Source organism: Salvelinus namaycush, unplaced genomic scaffold (genome assembly GCF_016432855.1).
Source record: "Salvelinus namaycush isolate Seneca unplaced genomic scaffold, SaNama_1.0 Scaffold414, whole genome shotgun sequence".
NCBI classification, from domain to species: Eukaryota; Metazoa; Chordata; class Actinopteri; order Salmoniformes; family Salmonidae; genus Salvelinus; species Salvelinus namaycush.
The window spans coordinates 135,001-145,000 of NW_024061103.1; the positions used below are offsets into that span (position 1 = coordinate 135,001).

General features: G+C 47.8%; 1 protein-coding gene across 1 annotated transcript in view; it reads right to left on the minus strand.

Moving 5' to 3' along the window:
• The window catches only part of LOC120041199 (transcription factor COE1-A-like), a 56,369-nt gene that overhangs the window by 11,603 nt on the left and 34,766 nt on the right, over nt 1–10,000 (minus strand). The window lies entirely within an intron of this gene.

A 10,000-nucleotide genomic window follows, 5' to 3' on the forward strand; every position in this document is an offset into this window, starting at 1 on the left:
AGAGATAGAGAGGAAGAGAGAGAGAGATAGAGAGAGAGAGATAGATGGGAGAGAGATAGATTTTTTCTTTCTTTAATGAAACATTCTCATGGCATTAAAACCTCATCCCCCCTCTAAAATAAAACACCAAAAATATATCCTGTACTGCAGTACTGCATACATGTCCCATACTCACCTTGCCCTCTACCCCTCGAAACAAAACAACACATCACAATAACCAACATCTCACCACTTCTACAACCGTATATCCAAAACATCTTCCCCAGCTGTACAGACAGCCCCCCCAACACACCATATCTCCTCAAACATCTCCACACTTTTTATCATTTTATAGAACTCAAACTCCACCCTAAGGTGCGCAGAGACCATCCCATTAAACAATAGTAAAGGGTCTGTTATCCCCCCACCTTTGACCCCTCCTCCTTGTTAGCCAAATAGCCAACTTTGCCTGAGCAAAGAGAAAATTCAACAACACACATTTGGCCTCCTCCTTATTTGAATACCTGTATCCCATTATAAACATCCCAACAGTAAAAACCTCCCCCAACCTCTCACACAGACATTCCAACAGAGACATTAATGGCATTAACCTGGCGCACACAGAAAACACATGAATGACTGTTTCACTCATAATATAGAAAGAACCCCCCTGCCCGACTCCCAGTTCAACCCGTGCCAACCAGCTGTTAGTGGCCAGAGCTCCATGAAGAACCCTCCACTGGAGGTCCCCTGACCTCTTTGGTACTGGGGGTTTGTAGAGCCCCCTCCATCTAAAACTCATCATACTCTCTGCCTCACATACCCCCTGCCACTGATGTGCCTTCACTCCTGTTAGGCTCCTAATGTTCCTTACCTTAATGCAGAGGTTGTAGAGGGCTTTACCTCCCACTCCCTCAAACTCCCCCAGGCTCGGAGTGTTAAAATCTAACAAGTCCTCCAGACCCCATTACCAGTCACCAGTCTCTGCCGTCACCTGCAGTGTCGGAAACATTAGGTGCCCCTCCCCCTTTGGCCGCTCAATCACCCCCCTGTCCGACTCAGACAGTGTCTCCTGGACCTCCTCCAGGAATCTCTCCAGCAGCCTAACACGGAACCCAAACCGGCTGCGTGCGTGCGCCATCGTGCGCCATCGTGCATAAATGTATTTTGTCCCCCCACACCAAACGTGATCACAACATGCAGGTTAAAATATCAAAACAAACTCTGAACCAATTATAATAATTTGGGGACAAGTCGAAAAGCATTAAACATTTATGGCAATTTAGCTAGCTAGCTTGCACTTGCTAGCTAATTTGACCAATTTAGCTAGCTTGGTGTGGCTAATTTGTCCTGGGATATAAACATTGAGTTGTTATTTTACCTGAAATGCACAAGGTCCTCTACTCCGCCAATTAATCCACATATAAAACGGTCAACCGAATCGTTTCTAGTCATCTCTCCTCCTTCCAGGCTTTTTCTTCTCTTGACTTTATATTGCGATTGGCAACTTTTATACATTAGGTGCATTACCGCCACTGACCTCGTTTGTATTTCAGTCACCCACATGGGTATAACCAATGAGGAGATGGCACGTGGGTACCTGCTTCTATAAACCAATGAGGAGATGGGAGAGGCAGGACTTGCAGTGCGATCTGCGTCAGAAATAGAACTGACTTCTATTTTAGCCCTTGGCAACGCAGATGCTCGTTGGCGCGCGCGAGCAGTGTGGGTGCAATAATTGAATAATATAGATTTCTAAATTTATTTTGCAACGTTCGCGCACGCGACGCGATCGGTGTAGTCAGCCTGTAAGAGACGTTATTCCTTCTCTCCCAGCAGTCGAAGGTCACCCAGCCTTAGTAAACCCGCTGCCATCAGTCGTCTCTGCAGGGTGGCCGACTGAACCGATCTCAAAGGGAAGGCTGGGTTGTGGAAGATAGGCTCCTCCCACACCCACAGCCCAGGCTCCACACCCCCTTCTCGTGTGGGCCTTAATAGCTGCAAGGCCCTCAGCACCGCAGAGTAAAAGTCTGAGAGACCTGCTGTACTCAGCCTCTCCAGCTGCTGGTCCAACCCTAATCTGCCAGCTCTCCTCAGCAGCGCGCATGTTGGTTCCCTCCAGCCAGCATCAGTATGGTACAGCAGTCTCTGCGCCGCCTTTAGTCTGAAAGCAGCCACCCTGCTCTCCAGTTCCACCGGGCACTGTCCTCCTTCGTGGATGGACGTGTACAACACTGTCGCCCTCAGCCAGTGATGGCCCGACCAGAACAAATCCACCAGCTTGTGTTGCAGGTCTGTGGGGGGGTTGAGGACAGCCAGTTTATGCCACAGGGAAGATGCCACCATGTTGTTAACTTTCAGCACCCTCCCTCTATATGACACTTGGGACAGGAGTCACCTCCACCTGGCCAGCCTTGACACCACTGTCTGTGACAGCCCCTCCCAGTTCTTCCTGACCCACCTGTCCAAGCCCAGGTACACCCTCAACATTTTAAGCCCTTCGCAACCCCACTGCAAACCCCCTGGAAGCAGAGGGGTCCTATCCCCCCATGCCCCACATAACAGAGCTTTGCTCTTGCCCCAGTTTACCTTAGCTGACGAAGCTCCCTCGTAAACCTTCAGACTAGTCTCTAGTGCCTGTATATCCTGACCATCCCAGACCAGCACAGAAACGTCATCTGCATACCCGGACACTGCTATGCCTGTCAACACACCCATGCCTATCCAGTACACTCCATGCTGTCTCCTGCGTAGCAGCGTCCCACCTACCCCAGAGAGGTTAACTGACTAGCCTGGTTAAATATATATATATGTTTTTAAATTCACCACATCACTATGCGTCTCCTGCAGAAACAACACCTGTACTTTTTTTTGTTTTACATATAGGTGGCCTATACTGGGACATGCTTAACATCCTGGCCATCCTACAATCTAAGGTGATGCCCTCAATCTCACACACATTATCAATGAACCTACCAGGTACAACCCCAAATCCGTAAACATGGGCACCCTAAAACACTTCTGCGAGCAGGCCTTTCTAATCAACCTGGCCCGGGTATCCTGGAAGGATATTGACCTCATTCCGTCAGTAGAGGATGCCTGGTTATTCTTTAACCTCTCTTAGGTAGGGGGCAGTATTTTCACGTCCGGATAAAAAGCGTGGCCAAAGTAAACTGCCTGTTACTCAGGCCCAGAAGCTAGGATATGCATATAATTAGTATATTTGGATAGAAAACACTCTGAAGTTTCTAAAACTGTTACAATTATGTCTGTGAGTAAAACAGAACTGATATGACAGGCGAAACCCCGAGGACAAACCACCCCCCCCCCCAAAAAAAGGTTCAGCCTACCACTGTTTTCAATGGCTGTCACTTTTATTATAAGGCGAAATCCTCCCATATTGCAGTTCCTAGGGCTTCCACTAGATGTCAACAGTCTTTAGAAAGAGTTTCATGCTGGTTTCTGGAAGAATTTGCCAGAAATTGTAGTTTTTCTAGTTGGCTCCCATTTTGGCTGCAGTGTTTCCAGGCAGTGTTTCCTTACCTTTTGATGCAGGGAAACTGGGTGGATTATTGACTGAAGCGCGCCAGCTAAACTGAGATTTTATGGATATAAGAAGGACATTATCAAACAAAAGGATAATTTGTGATGTATCTGGGACCTTTTGGAGTGTCAACAGAAGAAGATCATCAAAGGTAAGGCATTTATTATATTGCTATTTCTGACTTTCGTGTCGCACCTGCCTGGTTGAAATATGTTTTTCATTGTTTTGTACGCGGGGCGCTGTCCTCAGATAATCGCATGGTGTGCTTTCGCTGTAAATCATTTTTGAAATCTGACACAGCGGCTTGATTAACAAGAAGATACGCTTTATTTTGATGTATTACACTTGTGATTTTATGAAAGTTAAATATTTATAATTCTGTAGTTTGAATTTTGCGCTCTGCAATTTCACCGGATGATGGCCATAAGAAGTTAAAAGTGCTTTCCTCACCATCTTAAATGAGCATGCCCCATTCAAAAAATGTAATAACAGGAACAGATATAGCCCTTGGTTCACTCCAGACCTGACTGCCCTTGACCAACACAAAAACATCCTGTGGCATACTGCATTAGCATCGAATAGCCCCCGCGATATGCAACTTTTCAATGAAGTCAGGAACCAATATACACAGGCAGTTAGGAAAGCAAAGGCTAGCTTTTCAAACAGAAATTTGCATCCTGTAGCACAAACTCCAAAAAGTTCTGGGACACTGTAAGGTCCATGGAGAATAAGAGCACCTCCTCCCACCTGCCCACTGCACTGAGGCTAGGAAACACTGTCACCACCGATAAATCCACGATAACTGACCATTTCAATAAGCATTTTTTTCCAGATGGCCATGCTTTCCACCTGGCTACCCCTACCCCGGGCAACAGCCCTGCATCCCCCACAGCAACTTTCCCAAGCCTCCCCCATTTCTCCTTCACCAAAATCCAGATATCTGATGTTCTGAAAGAGCTGAAAAATCTGGACCCCTACAAATCAGCCAGGCTAGACAATCTGGACCTTCTCTTTCTAAAATTATCCGCCGAAATTGTTGCAACCCCTATTACTAGCCTGTTCAACTTCTCTTTCGTTTCGTCTGAGATCCAAAGAGATTGGAAAGCTGCCGCGGTCATCCCCCTCTACAAAGGGGGAGACACTCTAGACCCAAACTGCTACAGACCTATATCTATCCTGTGCAGCCGTCTTCATTGACCTGGCCAAGGCTTTTGACTCTGTCAATCACCGCATTCTTATCGGCAGACTCAACAGCGGACTCAACAGCCTTGGCTTCTCAAATTACTGCTTCGCCTGGTTCACCAACTACTTCTCAGACAGATTTCAGTGTATCAAATCGGAAGGCCTGTTGTCCGGACCTCTGGCAGTCTCTACGGCCGACTCTTTTCTCTGTATACATCAATGATGTCGCTCTTGCTGCTGGTGATTCTCTGATCCACCTCTACGCAGACGACACCATTCTGTATACATCTGGCCCCTCTTTGGACAATGTGTTAACCAACTTCCAGACAAACTTCAATGCCATACAACTCTCCTTCCGTGGCCTCCAACTGCTCTTAAATGCAAGTAAAAGTAAATGCATGCTCTTCAACCGATCGCTGCTCACACCTGCCCGCCCGACCAGCATCACTACTCTGGACGGTTCTGACTTAGAATATGTGGACAACTACAAATACCTAGGTGTCTGGCTAGACTGTCAACTCTCCTTCCAGACTCACATTCAGCATCTCCAATCCAAAATTAAATCTCGAATCGGCTTCCTATTTCACAACCAAGCATCCTTCACTCATGCTGCCAAACATACCCTCGTAAAACTGACTATCCTACCGATCCTAGACTTCAGCGATGTCATTTACAAAATAGCCTCCAACACTCTACTCAGCAAATTGGATGCAGTCTATCACAGTGCCATCTGTTTTGTCACCAAAGCCCATATACTACCCACCACTGTGACCTGTATGCTCTCGTTGGCTGGCCCTCACTTCATATTCATCGCCAGACCCACTGCCTCCAGGTCATCTATAAGTCTTTGCTTGGTAAAGCCCCGCCTTATCTCAGCTCACTGGTCACCAAAGCAGCACCCACCCGTAGCACGCGCTCCAGCAGGTATATTTCACTGGTCACCCCCAAAGCCAATTCCTCATTTGGCCGCCTTTCCTTCCAGTTCTCTGCTGCCAATGACTGGAACGAACTGCAAAAATCACTGAAGCTGGAGACTCATATCTCCCTCACTAACTTTAAGCACCAGCTGTCAGAGCAGCTCACAGATTACTGCACCTGTACATAGCCCATCTGTAAATAGCCCATCCAACTACCGCATCCCCATACTGTTATTTATTTTGCTCCTTTGCACCCCAGTATCTCTACTTGCACACTCATCTTCTGCACATCTATCACTCCAGTGTTTAAATGCTATATTGTAATTATTTTGCCACTATGGCCTATTTTTTGCCTTAACTCCCTTATCCTACCTCATTTGCACACACTGTATATATACTTTTTCTATTGTATTATTGACTGTATGTTTGTTTATTCCATGTGTAACCCTGTGTTGTTGTTTGTGTCGCACTGCTTTGCTTTATCTTGGCCAGGTCGCAGTTGTAAATGAGAACTTGTTCTCAACTAGCCTACCTGGTTAAATAAAGGTGAAATAAAAAAAATTATATTCACCCAACACTCCTCTTTCCCACATCTCTGGCGCCATTTATATTAAGCGACCCTACCCAAAGAGTCTCCATAAATTTGGGAGAAAAGCCATCAAAGAAAGAGACCAATAGCAAAGCTCAAAAAGCCCCAGTGCCAGAAAGAAACGATACATCTCAACAGCGTCTGAAGGTACTGTTGTGACCCACTTCCTCAACCTAAACCGTTTCCTGGGTGAGAGGACACCAAGCCCCTCATTTCTCATAGCATGTTGTTCTGATCTTACACATTTTCTCAGATCAGAAAAAAAGCCTCAAGATTCACTTTTTTCTCCCCTTGGTCTCATTCAGGAACCTTGTCAGTTCCCTCACCATGTATTTTGACCCCTCTGCTTAACAGGCTGTCAGCTCCGGACCCATTGAGGAGGAGTCTGAAAAAAGGGCCTCGTCATCATCCTCTTCCTCAGACTCACATTCCTCCTCATCTCCATCTCCCATCCTGACCACCTGGCCTTTCTGTCTGGTCGGGGCCTCCCCCCCAGCACCAGGAAAAGGTTCCATGGTGCCTTTGACCATACCACCCTCTCCCCTCCCTTCTCCTTTCTTCTCCCACTTTTTCCTTTTCCGCTTGACACCCTCCTCCTCCCCCCCTAGTCTCTTACACTTCCCCACTATACTCTCCTCATCCACTAGCATAGCCTGACTAGGCCCAGCCTCATCTACACCACCATCCATCACATGACTAGACCCAGCCTCATCTACACCACCATCTATAGCATGACTAGACACAGCCTCAGCTACCCCACCATCTCTAGCCTGACTAGACCCAGCCTCATCTACATCACCATCCATAGCCTGACTAGGGCCAGCCTCATCTACACCACCATCCATCACATGACTAGACACAGCCTCATCTACATCACCATCCATAGCCTGACTAGACCCAGCCTCATCTACACCACCATCCATAACATGACTAGACACAGCCTCAGCTACCCCACCATCTCTAGCCTGACTAGACCCAGCCTCATCTACACCACCATCTCTAGCCTGACTAGGGCCAGCCTCATCTACACCACCATCCATAACATGACTAGACCCAGCCTCATCTACATCACCATCCATAGCCTGACTAGACCCAGCCTCATCTACACCACCATCCATCACATGACTAGACACAGCCTCATCTACATCACCATCCATAGCCTGACTAGACCCAGCCTCATCTACACCACCATCCATCACATGACTAGACACAGCCTCATCTACATCACCATCTATAGCCTGACTAGACCCAGCCTCATCTACACCACCATCTATAGCATGACTAGACCCAGCCTCATCTACACCACCATCCATCACATGACTAGACACAGCCTCATCTACATCACCATCCATAGCATGACTAGACCCAGCCTCATCTACACCACCATCCATCACATGACTAGACACAGCCTCATCTACATCACCATCTATACCATGACTAGACCCAGCCTCATCTACACCACCATCCATCACATGACTAGACACAGCCTCAGCTACCCCACCATCTCTAGCCTGACTAGGGCCAGCCTCATCTACACCACCATCCATAACATGACTAGACCCAGCCTCATCTACACCACCATCCATAGCATGACTAGACCCAGCCTCATCTACACCACCATCTCTAGCCTGACTAGGGCCAGCCTCATCTACACCACCATCCATAACATGACTAGACACAGCCTCAGCTACCCCACCATCTCTAGCCTGACTAGGGCCAGCCTCATCTACACCACCATCCATAACATGACTAGACACAGCCTCAGCTACCCCACCATCTCTAGCCTGACTAGGGCCAGCCTCATCTACACCACCATCCATAACATGACTAGACACAGCCTCAGCTACCCCACCATCTCTAGCCTGACTAGGGCCAGCCTCATCTACACCACCATCCATCACATGACTAGACACAGCCTCAGCTACCCCACCATCTCTAGCCTGACTAGGGCCAGCCTCATCTACACCACCATCCATAACATGACTAGACCCAGCCTCATCTACACCACCATCCATAGCATGACTAGACCCAGCCTCATCTACACCACCATCTCTAGCCTGACTAGGGCCAGCCTCATCTACACCACCATCCATAACATGACTAGACACAGCCTCAGCTACCCCACCATCTCTAGCCTGACTAGGGCCAGCCTCATCTACACCACCATCCATAACATGACTAGACACAGCCTCAGCTACCCCACCATCTCTAGCCTGACTAGGCCCAGCCTCATCTACACTACCATCTATAACATGACTAGACCCAGCCTCATCTACACCACCATCTATAACATGACTAGACCCAGCCTCAGCTACACCACCATCTGTAACATGACTAGACCCAGCCTCATCTACACCACCATCTATAACATGACTAGACCCAGCCTCAGCTACACCACCATCTATAACATGACTAGACCCAGCCTCATCTACACCACCATCTATAGCATGACTAGACCCAGCCTCATCTACACCACCATCTATAACATGACTAGACCCAGCCTCAGCTACACCACCATCTATACCATGACTAGACCCAGCCTCATCTACACTACCATCTATAACATGACTAGACCCAGCCTCATCTACACCACCATCTATAACATGACTAGACCCAGCCTCATCTACACCACCATCTATAACATGACTAGTCCCAGCCTCATCTACACCACCATCTATAGCATGACTAGACCCAGCCTCATCTACACCACCATCTATACCATGACTAGACCCAGCCTCATCTACACCACCATCTATAGCATTACTAGACCCAGCCTCATCTACACCACCATCTATAGCATGACTAGACCCAGCCTCATCTACACCACCATCTATAACATGACTAGACCCAGCCTCAGCTACACCACCATCTATAACATGACTAGACCCAGCCTCATCTACACCACCATCTATAGCATGACTAGACCCAGCCTCATCTACACCACCATCTATAACCTGACTAGACCCAGCCTCATCTACACCACCATCTATAACATGACTAGACCCAGCCTCATCTACACCACCATCTATAACATGACTAGACCCAGCCTCATCTACACCACCATCTATAGCATGACTAGACACAGCCTCAGCTACACCACCATCTATAACATGACTAGACCCAGCCTCATCTACACCACCATCTATAACCTGACTAGACCCAGCCTCAGCTACACCACCATCTATAACATGACTAGTCCCAGCCTCAGCTACACCACCATCTATACCATGACTAGACCCAGCCTCAGCTACACCACCATCTATAGCATTACTAGACCCAGCCTCATCTACACCACCATCTATAGCCTGACTAGACCCAGCCTCATCTACACCACCATCTATAACATGACTAGACCCAGCCTCATCTACACCACCATCTATAACATGACTAGACCCAGCCTCATCTACACCACCATCTATAACATGACTAGACCCAGCCTCATCTACACCACCATCTATACCATGACTAGACCCAGCCTCATCTACACCACCATCTATAGTATGACTAGACCCAGCCTCATCTACACCACCATCTATAGCATGACTAGACCCAGCCTCAGCTACACCACCATCTATAACATGACTAGACCCAGCCTCAGCTACACCACCATCTATAACATGACTAGACCCAGCCTCATCTACACCACCATCTATAGCATGACTAGACCCAGCCTCATCTACACCACCATCTATAACATGACTAGACCCAGCCTCATCTACACCACCATCTATAACATGACTAGACCCAGCCTCATCTACACCATCTATAACCTGACTAGACCCAGCCTCA